The sequence below is a fragment of the Rhinopithecus bieti genome, unplaced genomic scaffold (assembly GCF_001698545.2).
Source record: "Rhinopithecus bieti isolate Rb0 unplaced genomic scaffold, ASM169854v2 scaffold_5341, whole genome shotgun sequence".
NCBI lineage: Eukaryota > Metazoa > Chordata > Mammalia > Primates > Cercopithecidae > Rhinopithecus > Rhinopithecus bieti.
Window position 1 is genome coordinate 316396 of NW_016804835.1, and position 16108 is coordinate 332503.

Below are 16108 nucleotides of genomic sequence, written 5' to 3' on the forward strand. Positions count from 1 at the left end.
AAAAAATAAAATAAAATAAAATAAAATAAAGGCACTTAGTTTTGGAATGATTTGCTACACAGAAATAAGTAATAAAATAACTTTCTTATCTTTACTAAAATGCATAATGGGCAAATATAAGAAAGTTTGCATTTTCTATTTACTATATATCATACCAGGCTGGAGTGCAGTGGTGTAACCTCAGCTCACTGCAACCTTTGCCTCCTGGGTTCAAGCCATTCTCCTATCTCAGCCTCCCCAGCAGCTGGGACTACAGGCATGCACTACTACACCCGGCTAATTTTTGTGTTTTTAATAGAGATGGGGTTTCACCATGTTGGCCAGAATGGTCTCGATCTCCTGACCCCATGATCTGACCCCTCGGCCTCCCAAAGTGCTGGGATTACAGGTGTGAGCCACCGCACCTGGCCTAAATATTCTTAAATATTCCAATGTCATCAAATATTCTGTCATATATCATCAAACATGTTTTTTTCTAGATGTCTGCACAATACTCTATACTCTCTACATAGTATAATGTATTATGTCTTAAAAGTAGATGTCTGAAAAAATAATGTCTCAATTGTAATGATGAAAGGTTGGTTGAGAAAAAACATATATGCATATATATGCAAGGTAACTCTGTATGTTTTGTTAATACTTTCATTCATTCATTCACCAAATTTAAGATTAGGAAATTGGTGTGTGTCATGCACCTGATCTTATGTCTGGTAATCTAGGAGAGGTAGAAATGATTAAGACATGGTTTAAGGTCTCAATTCACACTTGCACAGCACTTGGCTTTTGTCTAAACCTACCTAAAGCCCCAAACAGAGAGTAATCACATATCTGGTATGCATAATTTGAAAAACATGTCTAATCTCTACCACATATAAATTTGTGTCCTAATGAATCTCATTACAACAAATGATACAAAATATTACTTAAACGTTTATTATATGTAAGATTATATCTGGTTCCCAGAGGGATTTCTTTAAAATAGGTTTATTGAAACATAATTCACATACCATACAATTCACTGGGTTTTGCTACATTATATAGTTAATTTTAAAATTGTAATAAAAAATATATAACATAAATTTGCTATTTTGACCATTTTTATGTGTACTATTCAGTAGTATTAATTACATTCACAGTGTTGTGCAATCATCACCACCATTTACAAAACTTTTATCACACCAAACAGAAACTTTACAACTGTTAAGAAATAACTCTTGGCTGGGTGCGGTGGCTCACGCCTGTAATCCCAGCACTTTGGGAGGTCGAGGCGGGTGGATCACGAGGTCAGGAGATTGAGACCATCCTGGTTAACAAGGTGAAATCCTGCCTCTACTGAAAACACAAAAATTAGCTGGTCATGGTGGCGGGTGCCTATAGTCCCAACACTCAGGAGGCTGAGGCAGGAGAATGGTGTGAACCCAGGAGACGAAACTTGCAGTGAGCCGAGATCGCGCCACTGCACTCCAGCCTGGGCGACAGAGTGAGACTCTATCCCAAAAAAAAAGAAAAAAAGAAATAACTCTCTATTCTCCCTTCTCCCCCAACCCCCAGTGACCTCTAACCTACTTTCTGTTTCTATGAATCTGCATATTGTAGATATTTTGCATAAGTGGAATCATATAATATTTGCTCTTTTGTGTCTGGATTATTTCACTGAGCCTGAGGTTTTCAAGGTACGTTCATATTTTAGCACATATGAGAACTTCATCCCTTTTAGTGGCTGAATAATTTCCCATTGCATGTCTATGCCACATTTTGTTTATCTCTTCATCCATTGATAAGACATGTGGGTTGTGCCTGGTTGTGTCTGCCTTTCAGCTATTATAAATAATGCTGCTATGAACATTAGTGTACCATGGAGGGATTTTTTTTTTTAAAGCACAAAATAAGGCCCAGACATGAAGGAATTTATAATTAGGTTGTTGAGAGAAGAAACTCTTGGAAAATTAACCACAGAGGCAAATAGTAGTTGAATAAATTAAAGAAACACCACCAGACATGGGATTAAATACATAAGAAAGTATTTATATAGCATTACAGTATATAAATGTTGTAGCATTTTTGAAGAGAGCAAATGCACTCAAGACTGTTGACAGCTTCATCATCAAAGGAGGAAGAAGAAAAATGTTGTTCACTTCATCATTTACAAAGTTTCTGACATCACAGATTCAGTGGGGTTGAAAACAGGCCATCAGATTTTATGTGTTTAAAATCTGAAAGAGAAGTGATAAAATAAAGGTGGTATGTGATAGAATACTCACTGAGAATACTGGCAGTGAAATCAGAGAATCCAAATGGGTCATCAAAGGGGTGCCCCAGGTTCGGGTAGATTGGGTGTAGTTTCCATGGCAAAGAAGAGATATGGATGTTTTAAAAGAAAATATCCTAGAAACAAAAGAAATTGAGAGAAGACATTGAGGAAGGATGCATTCATTGACCAGAAGGTGGGGAGACAGTTTCAGTTAGAAAACACAGATGTGGGCCAGGTGTGGTGGCTCACACCTATAATCCCAGCACTTTGGGAGGCCAAGGCAGTTGGATGACTTGATACCAGGAGTTCAAGGCCAATATGGTGAAACCTCATCTCTACTAATACAAAAAATTAGTCAGGAATGGTGGCGCATGCCTGTAATCACAGGTGCTCAGGAGGCCGAGGCAGGAGAATGACTTGAGTTCAGGAGGCGGAGGTTGCAGTGAGCCAAGATTGAGCCACTGAACTCCAGCCTGGGTGACTGAGTGAAACTCTCTCTCAAAAACAAAAAAAATTGTGCACACTCCAAGGTGGGGCACCTCTTTGAGTAGCATGTGGCACAACCACCCAATGCTTTGTCTTTGTCAGAGGGCCTCCATTACCAGAGAAGCAGCCCCAGTTTCCAGCAGAAGAAATAAGATAGTGTTCCAGAACAGTCTGTCCCCCTGGCCCAGCCTCCTGTTCCTTGGGCTACATACATAATCTCAACTCACTTGTAGGTCCCTGATTCTCTTGCTGTTTTGTGAAATCAACCTGTGGGACCACTCAACCCAGATTTCTTGACCTTCCCTGAAGGCCCATTCATGCCTGACTTAGTCACTTCTTCCTCATTTTTTTTTTTTTTTTTTTTTTTTTTTGAGATGTAGTCTCTCGCTCTGTGGCCCAGGCTGGAGCGCAGCTCACTGCAAGCTCTGCCTCCCGGGTTCACACCATTCTCCTGCCTCAGCCTCCCGAGTAGCTGGGACTACAGGCACCCGCCACCAATGCCTGGCTAATTTTCTGTATTTTTAGTAGAGACTGGGTTTCACCTTGTTAGCCAGGATGGTCTCAATCTCCTGACCTTGTGATCTGCCCGCCTTGGCCTCCCACAGTGCTGGGATTACAGGCATGAGCCACCACGCCTGGCCCACGCCTTCCTCATTTTCTCTTGATATTTTTTTAAAATGGTAGTCTCTGCAGGATCCAACAGTTAATGGCACTCACCAAGAGATTTTTCTTTAACTGACTCGGAAATTTGTATGTGAAGGCTAACTGCACACATTCCCTCCCTTCCTTTTCCCCATCCTAGAGGCTGTTGAGGATCATTTCTTGAGGCTCAGTCCTCTAGTCTTCCCCAATGGGACAATCATGCACAATTCTCATGTGTCTGAATATTTAATTCTAACCATTCTCTTCACCTTCCTCTCTTCTACTTCTCAGCCAAGTATTACTTCAGAAAAATCTCATCCTATTTGGGAACGAAAAAATTTTCACAAAAAATTACCCTACTTGGGCCAGGCACGGTGGCTCGCGCTTGTAATCCCAGCACTTTAGGAGGCTGAGGCTGGCAGATCACAAGGTCAGGAGATCAAGACCATCCTGGACAACACAGTGAAACCGCGTCTCTACTAAAAATACAAAAAATTAGCTGGGTGTGGTGGCAGGCGCCTGTAGTCCCAGCTACTCGGGAGGCTGAGGCAGGAGAAACGTGAACTCGGGAGGCGGAGCTTGCAATGAGCCGAGATCACGCCACTGCACTCCAGCCTGGGTGACAGAGCGAGACTGTGTCTCAAAAACAAAACAAACAAACAAACAAACAAACAAACAAAAAATTACCCTATTTGGGAACCAAAAAAAAGTATGGCTACACATTAACAGCAGCGCTAGACGTACTTTGTCCTTCAGGAAAAGGCAAGTACAAAGTTTAACTGTAAAATTAGACATAAAAGCCTAAGTGACTCTACCTTAAGAGTCACTTGGATAAGGCAGTCCCCTTAAAAAAAAAAGAATTCCATCTATTTCCTCATTTTTCTTTTGTAAATTTGCTTTTCCTCCAACATTAAGAAACAAGATAAATGTGATTTATCTCTTATGCTTGTCCCTGACTCTAGTGCAGCACCTGGCACTTCCTGGATTCTTTACTAGTGTTGGTTGCTTTGAATATAAGGTGGTTTTGTTGATCCAGTATATACTTTTTCTGTTTGGTTAATTAACATATTATTAATATATTAATGTGATATAATTATTAGCATATTAATATATGATATAATGTATTAATGTAGAAATAATACATTAATAGATTTCACTGAATAATTTAAAATGCATACATATTTAAAATAAATAATATAATACATTATAAATACATTGTAATAATTTCATTGTAGATACGTGGCATTTTAGGTGCAGTATGCAGTCACTATTTATAACTTTGTTTCTATGGGGAAAATGTAAAGTGAATTCAGAGGGCCAAGAAAATGATTAAAAACAAACTTTTGGACCATTACCAATTTGTAAACCATGCAATAAGTGGTCACTATTTATATATGTCTTTAACTTTTATTTTGATTTCAGAATTTTCTGACTGGTTAAACTCTAGTTTCATAACCAAATCCTCATGGAATAAGATATGAACCAAAAATATGATCATTCCAGTTGGCTGCAACTCATTGCCAGGATTTCAGAGACCTGTGTTTCCAGGTCTCTGCCACTGGTGGGGCCATAAGAACCTACAGTGTCTTCTGATTTTATCCACTTCCACCAATTCTATTTTTGTATCTCCATATTTAGCACACAGAAGCTATTTTTATCACCCCAGCTGACTGGCATGAGAGTCCCCAAGGCACAGTAGTTATAGAAGATTATTATAGCATACTTCCTATCCTTCAAATAAGACAATGCAAAATGCAGAAAAGACATCAGCAAGTGGTCACAATGTTGGAAGTATGTGCGTGTGTGCATGTGCACTTGCGTGTGTTTTCTTTGCTAAAGATTTATTTCTTTGTACTAAGTTGTAGGCACTATTAGGAGCATAATGTCTATAATGGTTTCTGGAACTCAATTTTAGGCGGTGTAATTAAATCTATTCCTATACCTAAATTCACTTGAAAACATTATGATAAAGTCTTTTACAACCACGTCATTCAGATTTCAAATTTGGATAATTTTTTTAAAAAACTTCTATCACCCTATTTCTCAATTAAAGAATCCACAGTTACCCAGCTCAAGCGAAGAGCTGAATCATTCTAATAAGCCAGGTCTCCAAAACTGCCAGTCCTTGGCTTGCTATTCAACTATTCAATTTTACTTGATACAGAATGTTCAGCTCAATGTTTCAGAATGGAGATGACTGTGAGTACAGAAAAGGTAGCAATATCTCATAGTCTAAATTTCACATTATTTATGTAGCTGTGGGCAGCAACATAGCTCTTCTGTTTTGACTTGCACTGTCTTATACAGTAGCCACTAGGCACCTGAAGCTATCCAGCACTTGAAATGAGGCTAGTCTGAGCTGAGACATGCAGTAAGCATAAAGTACACACTGGCTTTCAAAGACTTATTACAAAAAGGGAATAGAAAATGTTTTATTAGTGGTTTTTTATACTGGGTGCATGTTGCAATGTTATCTTGGATATATTTGGTTAAATCAACTATATTATTATTATTATTTTAGAAAGGGTCTTGCTCTGTTGCCCATGCTGGAGTGCAGTCGTGCAATCATAGTTCACTGCATCCTCGAACTTCTGGGCTCAAGCAATCCTCTCACCTCAGCCCCCTGAGTAACTAGGACTACAGGCATGCACCCCCATGCCCAGCTAATGTTTACATTTTTTTTGTAGAGACAGGGTCTTGCCATGCTGCCTAGGCTGTTCTTGAAATCCTGACCTCAAGCAATCCTCCCACCTTTGCCTCCCAAAGCACTGGGATTACAGGTGTGAGGCACTATGCCCCACTCCTTAAACTATGATATTAAAATTCATTTTATCTGTTTCTTTTTATTTTTTAAAATGCGGTCACTAGAAAATGTAAAATGAACTATATAGGTCACATTAGTGGCTCACATTCTATTTCTATTTTATTTTTTATTTTACTTTATTTTTAAAATTTTTTTGAGACAGGGTCTCACTTTGTTGCCCTGGCTGGAGTGTGGTGGTGTGATCATAGCTCACTGTGGACTTGAACAACTGTGCTCAAACAATCTTGTCAACTCAGCCTCCTGAATATCTAGGACTACTAACATGTACCACCATGCCCAGATATTTTTTTTTTTTTAGAGACAGGATCTCACTATGTTGCCCAGGCTGGTTACCTGGGTCCAGGTGATCTTCCAGCCTCTGCCACCCAAATTGTTAGGATTACAGGTGTGTATTTCTACCGGACAGTGCTGTAGGGTGTTCCATAATCAATATAATACCAGTAAGTAGTCTTTAAAACTGGAAGTCAGAGTGCTGCTTCTTCACATCAGGCTCACCAGAGGAGAGTATGGCTTGGAGTGATGTAACAGCCCAGGCACGTTTAGTTTCCCCATCCAAAGAATTTCAGTAATAACCAACAAGACAGCTATGAACACAGGCCACTAAGAGAAAGAAATAAATGTCACCACCTTACTTAACTGTTTCCTAGGTGATAACACATCCCTCATTATCATCTAAGGGATTATTACTTGTGCCCATTTCATGGCATGGGAACTAGATATTGAATCATTAATTCACTTGTTTTGAGTTTTTGTTGTTTTATTCTCCTGCCCATTGCTATTAAAATGAAGACCAGGGACAATTTAAAAAATAGAAACATGAATTTGCTATTTATAAATGCAATGGAAAGTAATGCTTTTAAGATTCTACGTCTGGGCAACAGGCAGTTATTCAGAGGCAAGAGAAGTCACAGCAATATCGCTGTGCATTTCACTGGCTATGTGCACAGGGAGGCGTTCACACTGACCCTGAATATTAATAAACTTGAAAAGTTCCGCACCAAATCCCTGTTGTGGGATTACCGGATTACTGAATTAAAAACACATTGGAAGTCATTGCTGCCAGCAAAGAATTGTGTAACTGCTGATAAAAAAGAAAAAAAAATAATGATTTCAGGAGTAGACTGAGAACAAAACAATAGTATCTTTGTAAGGTTCTGAAATTGCTGCATGAATAAAGCTGAGACGGGCTCCCCTGCATTTCCCAGTTTGATTTGCTGACCATCTCGTCTGCTCGTAATTGTTTTCTGCCATTCATTTCCTCCAATTGTCAATTATTACTAAAACAATTATGAAAAAAGTGCATGTCTTTGTTTCCTGTTGCTGATGAATGCAGTGAAGTCATAGAACAGGCCAGTGCATCATAATCTTTTCCAATACAATGGATTACGCTGTCACAAACAGGATATAGCCCTTTAGTTGGATGAGAGGCCATCAATGGCACTGCATTAGTACAGACATATTGTCAGGCATGACAGCAAGAAATCAGAACAGACTTAGCTCTGTACATTTGGAAAACATACTGGGTTTTGTTCCTGATTATAAAAGTAGTACATGCTTATTTATCCTGCAGACAAAGTAGAAAATCAAAAATCACCATTACCCCACCAACCAGAAATTTCTTTTTTTTTTTTTCTGAGATATAGTCTCACTCTGTCACCCAGGCTGGAGTGCAGTGGCGCGATCTTGGCTCACTGTAACCTCCGCCTCCTGGGTTCAAGCGATTCTCCTGCCTCAGCCTCCTGAGTAGCTGGGACTACAGGCATATGCCACCACGCCCGGCTAATTTTTGTAGTTTTGGTAGAGACGGGGTTTCACCATATTGGCCAGGCTAAGAAATTTCTATTGTTAACAGTTGGTGTATGACTTTTTAGCTCTTACTTCTTTTTTCATATGTACATATATATTTTTTAAGCAAATGGGATCACACTATATATATAATTTTGTAGACTTCTTATATTCACTGAATGTAAGTGTAAATGTTCACTTGACATTTACTATGAACAGTTTCCAATGTCATTAAATATTATAATGTAATTTAATGGCTGTATAAAATTTCATATTGTGGAATGTCATTTAATAATTCCCTTTGTATTTAGGTTAGTTACAAAATGTATCTGTTATGAATAGATAGAGTCTTTTACATTCATTATTGTCTGAATTTATGATGTTTTTAAGAATAGATCCCGGCCGGGCGCGGTGGCCCAAGCCTGTAATCCCAGCACTTTTGGGAGGCCGGACGGGTGGATCACGAGCGTCAGATGATCGGACCATGCCTGCTACATGGTGAAACCCCATCTCTACTAAAAAATCAAAAACACTAGCGGGGCGAGGTGGCAGGCGCCTGTAGTCCCAGCTACTCGGGAGGCTGAGGCAGAAGAATGGCATAAACCGGCGAGCAGAGCTTGCAGTCGCGCTCGCGCGCCCCCCAAACTGCACTCCAGGCCTGGGTGACAGATCGTGAGACTCCCGTCTCAAAAAAAAAAAAAAAAAAAAAAAAAAAAGAATGAGATCCCAAAGATAGACTTTTGCTTTTTCTCAACATTTATGTATTTTAAAGTAAATTATTTAGATCAAACGGTTAGGAGAATCTTAATAAAAAGGACGTATTGTGCATTGAAAACGTTTTGGTAGCCAAAGCATCTGCCTAAAATGGTAAATAGGTGAAATACTTTTAATGATTAGAAAGTTTAAGATAAATCTAAAACCTATCTAAAACTAGTCTATTCAAAATGCCTTTCAGGCCAACAAGCTCTAAGGGTGTATATATAATTTCACGAAGTCTTCTTCCAGAATTTCTAGCACAACTAGCCTCCAGCCCATGTAAGAGCCCAAAGATGATTTTGCGAACTCTTGATGATGCTGTTTAGGGATTCCTGAGGAACTTGCTTCTAGTGCCTGGCTCTGTGGTCTCTGGGCTGAACGTTGTTATCTGGTGTTGCCACTAGAGAGCAGCCAGGGACAAGGAGAGGAGGTTGACACCCTTGGTCTTGTTTTCTCTCCAGCATAACCTTTTTCTAAAAATTGCACGACCTCATTTATATGTGGAATATTTTTTAAACCCTAAAACACAGAGATACGTGATGAAACAGTGGTCACTAAGGGTGGCGGGGGGGAGGGAAATAGGGACACATAGGTCAAAGGATACAAAATAGCAGGCACTAAAGAACAAGTTTGGAGGTTGGGTGCCATGGCTCATGCCTGTAATCTCAGCACTTCGGGAGGCCGAGGCAGGCGAATCACTTGAGGTCAGGAGTTCAAGACCAACTTGGCAACATGGTGAAACCCTGTTTCTACTAAAAAATACAAAAATTAGTGGGTGCAATGGTGTGTTCCTACAGTCCCAGTTATTTGCGAGGCTGAGGCACAAGGATCACTCGAGCCCTGGAGGTGGAGGCTGCAGCAAGCCGAGGTTGTGCCACTGCACTCCAGCCTGGGTGACAGAAGGGGACCCTGTCTTGAAGGAAAGAAAAAAATAAAAAAAAAAAACCACAGGTTTGGAGGGTTTGGAGATCTATTGTCCAACCTCAAGATGAAATTTAATAAAATTGTATTAGGGATTTTTGTAAAATAAGTATGTTTTAGCCACACATGTCACACAAAGAGGTAACTATATGAGATTATAGATTCTTCATCATAATCTTTATTTCACCAGATAACCAAGGGAAAATTTAAAATGAGCCACTAAGGGGAACAACAATTCAGGAGATTAATAAATAAGGAGAACCTCTGAGTATAAACGATTTCCATTTTCTCAGAGAGAATAACCAAAAGATGGAGAATTCTATGAGGGCCACCAAAGTTTGGAACAATAGAAGACCTGGAATCTGGCTAAAAACTGGGTTCTAGCGTGAGCAATTGGTACCCTTAGCTCTTTGCAGATGGAGAAAGTGAATCTAGAGCCAGAGGCTCAACATTCTGTATATGAGTCCCAGTTGTGAGGGCTTTGGCTCCTACACACGGTGGTTCCATTTTCCATCTGCCTCTCATTAATGATCATGGACACGTTACTTAATCTCTCTGACCTCACTTTTCTCAACTACAAAATGTGGCTGGCAATAGAACCTGCCGATAGATGACTGCAGAGGCAAAAGGAGATAATGGAGATAAAAGGCTTGACATAGAGTAAGTGTTCAATAAATGTTGGCCATTTTTGTTTCCAGTTCTTACCTCCTTCCTAAGCTGTTTTCCATTCTCAGCTGTTCGCTTACTATTTCTGACTATTCCATCATTTCCTCAAATTTCCTATGTTTGAAACCAAAATCCTCATCCCTCTCACTAACTCCCTGACCTGCTGCTGTCTCTTTGACCATTTTTTTGAATGGAGCCATAAAACATAACATCCTCTTGAACACATTCTCTCCTCCTATAACCATACCCAATTAGTTTACAAAACACATAAATTTGTTCTCAGATTTGTCTCCATTGGGCTTCTCTCTCTCTGTTTTCATCAGAACCCAGACCTCAGTGCCCTGATCTCTTCCCCAGCAAGTTCTGCCTCCAACCGGCAGATTTTATGCATGCCACTTCCCTTTTCAGAACTTCTCATTGGCCCCAGGTGTCTTTAAATTCCTGACTCCTTAGTTCACCATTAAAGTCCCACCACCTTCTGAACCCAGCCTCCTCCAGGCACTTCTTTCCTGCTCCATAGGCTCATTCCCTCTGCTGCTGTCAAGCTGGCTGATTCTCAGTTCCCTTGAAGAGTTGCCAGATTTGGGAAATCAGAATACAGGGCCCCCAGCTAAGTGTGAATTTCCAATAAACAACAAATAATACTTTCGTATAAGTAGGTCCAATGCACTAGGTCTCATACACAGTCGTACAGTAGGGCACACTAAGACTAAAAAAGTGTTTGTTGTTTATCTGAAATTCACATTGAACTGGGCATCCTGTATTTCATCTGGCAGCCCTATTCCTTGGGCGCAGGAAGGCCATTCCTGCCTCTGCTCATGCTCACAGCTCCATTCTTATCTTAGATGCCCTCATCTCCCTCTATCCATCAGATCTCCTCCTGCTCACCAAGATTCAGCTCAGCCTCAGGCCTCCATGAAGCCTGTCTGGATCAGGTCTTCCTTAGGTGGCACTCATTATCTACATCATTCATTTGGCTCCACATATAAGATGCCTTGTGTCCTGTATACTTCTCTTTTTCCAACTTAACTTGGAGTTTATCAAGGATAGAGATGATATTATAAGTTAGAAAACTTAATAAATAGGTGTGGTGCTGCTTGTAGACCTATAATACAGGATAAGACAGTAGGACAAAGGTCTCCAAAAGCCAACTGTCTGAATTTAAGGTGCCTGTATACACAAGAATCAACATACAATACCCCTCTACCCCATCCAGCATCAGGCCAGATGGCAGGTGGGTGTAGTTTCCCATCCGAAGGAGAAGGAGAAGGAGACCTTGGCATGCTTCTCCCACATCCCTCTTCAACACATCGCGCAAGTTCCACATTGTATTTGGTGACATCTAAATTTCTTGCTGCTTCACATGGTCTCTTCCTTCAGTAACCCGATTTTACTTGTATTTAAATGTGAAGGCCAGGGTTGGCTCTACTATGTAAACTGTAAACACATAGTGATTGTAGGAGTTTTTCTGGAAATAAGGCAATAAAGTTCTATGTAATTAATAAAAAAGCTTAAAAACTTGATAATTTTTTTCAAAATTAGCTCACTCTAACTTAAAATGTTCTCAGCAGCTTCTAGATACATCACAACAATCTGTAGAACTACTAAGCAATTCCAAGAACTGTATTTTAAATACCTGGCATTTCATGAATACTTTTTTTTGTTGTCGTTTATTTGGAGATGAGGTGTCACTCCATTGCCCGGGCTAGAGTGCAGTGGAGCTACCCCGGCTCACTGCAGCCTCCACCTCCCAGGTTCAAGTGATTCTTCTGCCTCAGCCTCCCAAGTAGCAGGGATTATAGGCATGTGCCACCACGCCCAGCTAATTTTGTATATTTAGTAGAGACAGGGTTTCACCATGTTAGCCAGGCTGATCTCAAACTCCCGACCTCAGGTGATCCACCCGCCCTGGTCTCCCAAAGTGCTGGGATTACAGGCATGAGCCACCATGCCCGGCCCATGAATACATTTATAAATCTATGGTCATCTGGAAACCAATGACCAGCAATGAGCCTTTTACAAATGAAAAAATATATTCTTGGAATGATACATCTAACTCATAATTTTATCTTTCTTAAACCTTACATACAATTAAAACAATTTCATTCTCATAATGTAAACATGTGAATGTGTCAAATGTGAACATTGTTTTGAAACTCTAAGGGAAGTAAGTTCAACATGATCAGAAATGAGAATTGCTGTAAGCAACATTGCTGTCATTAGAGCCATGTGGAGTGGCAATTAATTAAGTCACCTTAGATTCCACTCTGTGGAAGAGCTAAAGTGGACTCAGAACTGACTCTGCAGCACTGGAATGTCCTGAAAATAAATGCTGAGGGTTTATTTGTTTCTTCAGATCTATCACATTTATTCAGATTAATTTCATTTCCCTGTTTTATTTTTACCACTTAAGTTCAACTAAGAAATCATGCTCTTTCTATTCAAACATATTATACTTTCTAACAGTTTCCATGGAATTATAATTTTCTAATCAGTAAATAACCCTTAAATTCTCCCAGGAAAGAAGATGGCCAGTGGGATCCACACTGAGCCAGAGCCGAGTCCTGGCCTCCTGTGCCGGTTCTGGCTGGCTCTGCTTTTCTGGCTTCCAGCTTTGCTATCTTCTTGGGACAAATTCTAAACATCCCAATCTCAAGCAGGGATAGGGTGAAATAACAGCCACACATTTCCTTCTGTTCTTCCTTTTCAATAATCCACCAGAACCGTATTCCTTTGTTAAGTCATTGTGGTAACATTAATCAAGTTACTCCAAGACACAAATGTGGTTATTATCAGCAGCGGATGCAAATATGGTGCATCATTTAAACAAATATGCTTGTTTAATGGCAAAGAATGTTAAAAGAATTTGGAATGTCCCTAGAAGCTTTCCAAGTTTTTGTGGGCAGCATCAACTGTTCTTGGATTTAATCCATTTCCTTTCGACCTTACCATTTCCAAACCCAGTGACATTTTTCAAGGCATTCAAAACAGAATGAACGAATGTTTGGAAATAATAATTTAAATCTACATAACTACTATGAACACTTTCTATCACTGGAAACTATTCAGTGCTGTTTTTTGTGGTTCTAGAAGATTCTCCATTGTCTGAAAAATCAATGTTCAAGAGAAAAAACCTGTATTAAAATTTTCTTATCTTCGCTTAATTTTAGGCAAAATTTAAATTTTATATGTAACTTTTATACAATTGTCCATTTCTGTTTGAAGGCCTATTTATTAAAGGTATTCTAAACTATTATTGATCAAAGAAATTGTAGGTGGATTATTAATCAGCAATTTGAAAAGGGCAGACAAGCAGACAAATGTCAAAATATATTTTAAAGGTGATCATCAATGAAATTATTTATACTATCTAAACCCCTGATAATAATGAAACTGAAGACAGTTCATAGAGACATTGTCAAGAAACGTTTTAAAATATTTATTGTAAAAAACTGAAGATGTCATAACTGAGGCTACATTTCTTCAGAGATATAAGCAAAGCATGTTGAAAAGTTACATGAAGATCGGACCTCAGATCATATCCATTGTCTGTGGCTAATATCCATAGTTCATGAAGTGCATTAAGACACAACAACAGACAGATTTTTAAATGACACTTACCTTAATTTGCAGAACTGCAAGAATGTTCATCCCTATAGTGAATCGTCTTTTTCTTTCCACTTCATCACCTCTAGCAAGTTTCTCTTCAACGTGCCTAAACACCTAGAATTCCTGTTCTCTCTTCTAAAATGCTGTCATCACCTCCATTGCCCAAATCCAGTTCAAAAGTGGGGAGGGAAAAAAATTGAAATTTGCAAGCTGTTTACGCCTAACAACAACATTGAAGCTGCTAAGCTTTGAGCTCAATGAATTAAAGGTTGTTTGGCTAAATGGCAGGCAGACTTCCTCCTATTCTTTCCGAACTTAGTTTTCCTGCCTCCAGTGGAGCTTTTTCCTTTCCTGGGCTATAAATAGGCTGGTCGTAAGAGTACTGAGGAAAGAAGAAGGCAGGAAATGTATTTGATTTCAGAAAGCAGCCTTAGGTGTATGAGTGCATGTGTGTTTCTTTCAAATGAATACCAACAAACAAACTAAAGAAAATTTGGCCTCAAATAATTCAGCTTTGGTCTGTGCACCATAGTCAACGTTTTCTTTAAGTTCCTGTAGTCTCAGTTTTACTATAAGTTGTCATATCCTATAGATACTTAAATATGGTTGATTCTTCAAAGTGGGAGTGTCACTCTGGAATGAAGGGACACTTTAATTTGTGACATACATATTTTTTGCTCTTTCAGATATTGTACTATGCATGCCATGCTTTAAAAACATTAATTTTAAAGAGAATTTTTAAAGCTGTTATTACTTAAGGTCCTTCATATAATTCTATTCGATGTCTATGTATTGATTTGTTATCTAACAGTCATCTGTTTATCTGTCACCTCCCTCCCTTACTCTGTCATTCTACACTTACTGTCTGTCAACAGTAAGTGTTTGCTTTAGCCACCCAGTGTTTGCTTTAGCTGCTCTTTACGTGGGTAACACTTTGAGAAGAAGCACGAGGAATTTCTCCATAGGAGGGCCTACTTAAAGAGTGGTCCAAGGACCGGCCTGGCACGGTGGCTCATGCCTATAATCCCAGCATTTTGGGAGACTGAGGTGGGCAGATCACGAGGTCAAGAGATCAAGACCATCCTGGCCAACATGGTGAAACCCCGACTCTACTAAAAATACAAAAATTAGCTGGGTGTGGGGGCATGCACCTGCAATCCCAGCTACTTGGGAGGCTGAGGCAGGAGAATGGCGTGAACACGGGAGGCGGAGGTAGCAGTGGTCCGAGATGGTGCCACTGCACTCTAGTCTGGCAACAGAGTGAGACTCCATCTCAAAAAAAAGAAAAGAAAAAAAGACAAAAAAGAGTGGTCCAAGAACCAGTAGCATCAGTAACCCTGGACCAGAATCTCTGGGGCTGGGGGCTCAGGTAATTAACTTCAGGTGATTCTGATGCTTACTAAATAGGAGAAACACGGGTCTACCTAATTACTTTGTGTGCATGTTTATTAATATCCCTTCGAAAAGGAATTTAAGACAGTAGATTTTTTTAATGTAAGAATCAGAAAATAATGTATGTGCTTTTTATGCTGGCGACCTCCATCTAGATGACTAGAAGAGTTTTTAGATCTAATGTTAAGAAGACACACTAATTTCCCAATTACTTGGAGAAGCTACCTAATGTGAGGCAAAAGCAGTAGAAAGAACAAAAGGATGGTATTTAAGAGAGAGACAATAGCACTCACACACCGTGAATAGTCATCACACATATAGATAAATTCAAAGCAAATTTTACCAACACGTATATCTGAAAATTATAAGTTGTCTGAAATAAGACAAAACCAAAATAAACAGTGAAGAAATGAAGCTTCTAATGGAAATAAAATGTCCCAGCCCACTCCCCAACTTTTTTTTGTTTTTGAGACAGAGTCTTACTCTGTTGCCCAGGCTGAAGTGCAGTGACACGATGTTGGCTCACTCCAACCTCTGCCTCCCAGGTTCAAGCGATTCTCCTGCCTCAGCCTCCCAAGTAGCTGGGATTACAGGCATGTGCCACCACGCCCGGCTAATTTTTGTATTTTTAGTGGACATGGAATTTCACTATGTTGGCCAGGTTGGTCCTGAACTCCTGACCTCAGGTGATCCACCCACCTCAGCCTCCCCAAGTGCTAGAATTATAGGCGTGAGCCACTGCGCCTGGCCCCCAGCCCCTACTTTTGTTTAGCAAT

General features: G+C 39.8%; 1 protein-coding gene across 2 annotated transcripts in view; it reads right to left on the bottom strand.

Annotated features, from left to right (window-relative positions):
- RASGRP3 (RAS guanyl releasing protein 3) overlaps positions 1-14166 on the bottom strand; it is a 131505-nt gene extending 117339 nt beyond the window's left edge. The window contains exons 1-3 of one of the 2 annotated variants that reach the window (XM_017870619.1): positions 13953-14166; positions 6699-6803; positions 2262-2385 (exon numbers count right to left, since the gene is read on the bottom strand). The gene's annotated coding sequence lies outside the window, so the exon portion shown is untranslated. The remainder of the gene's footprint in view (positions 1-2261; positions 2386-6698; positions 6804-13952) is intronic. The other variant, XM_017870618.1, reaches the window with a different exon arrangement.
- Between the last annotated feature and the right edge of the window lie 1942 nt (positions 14167-16108).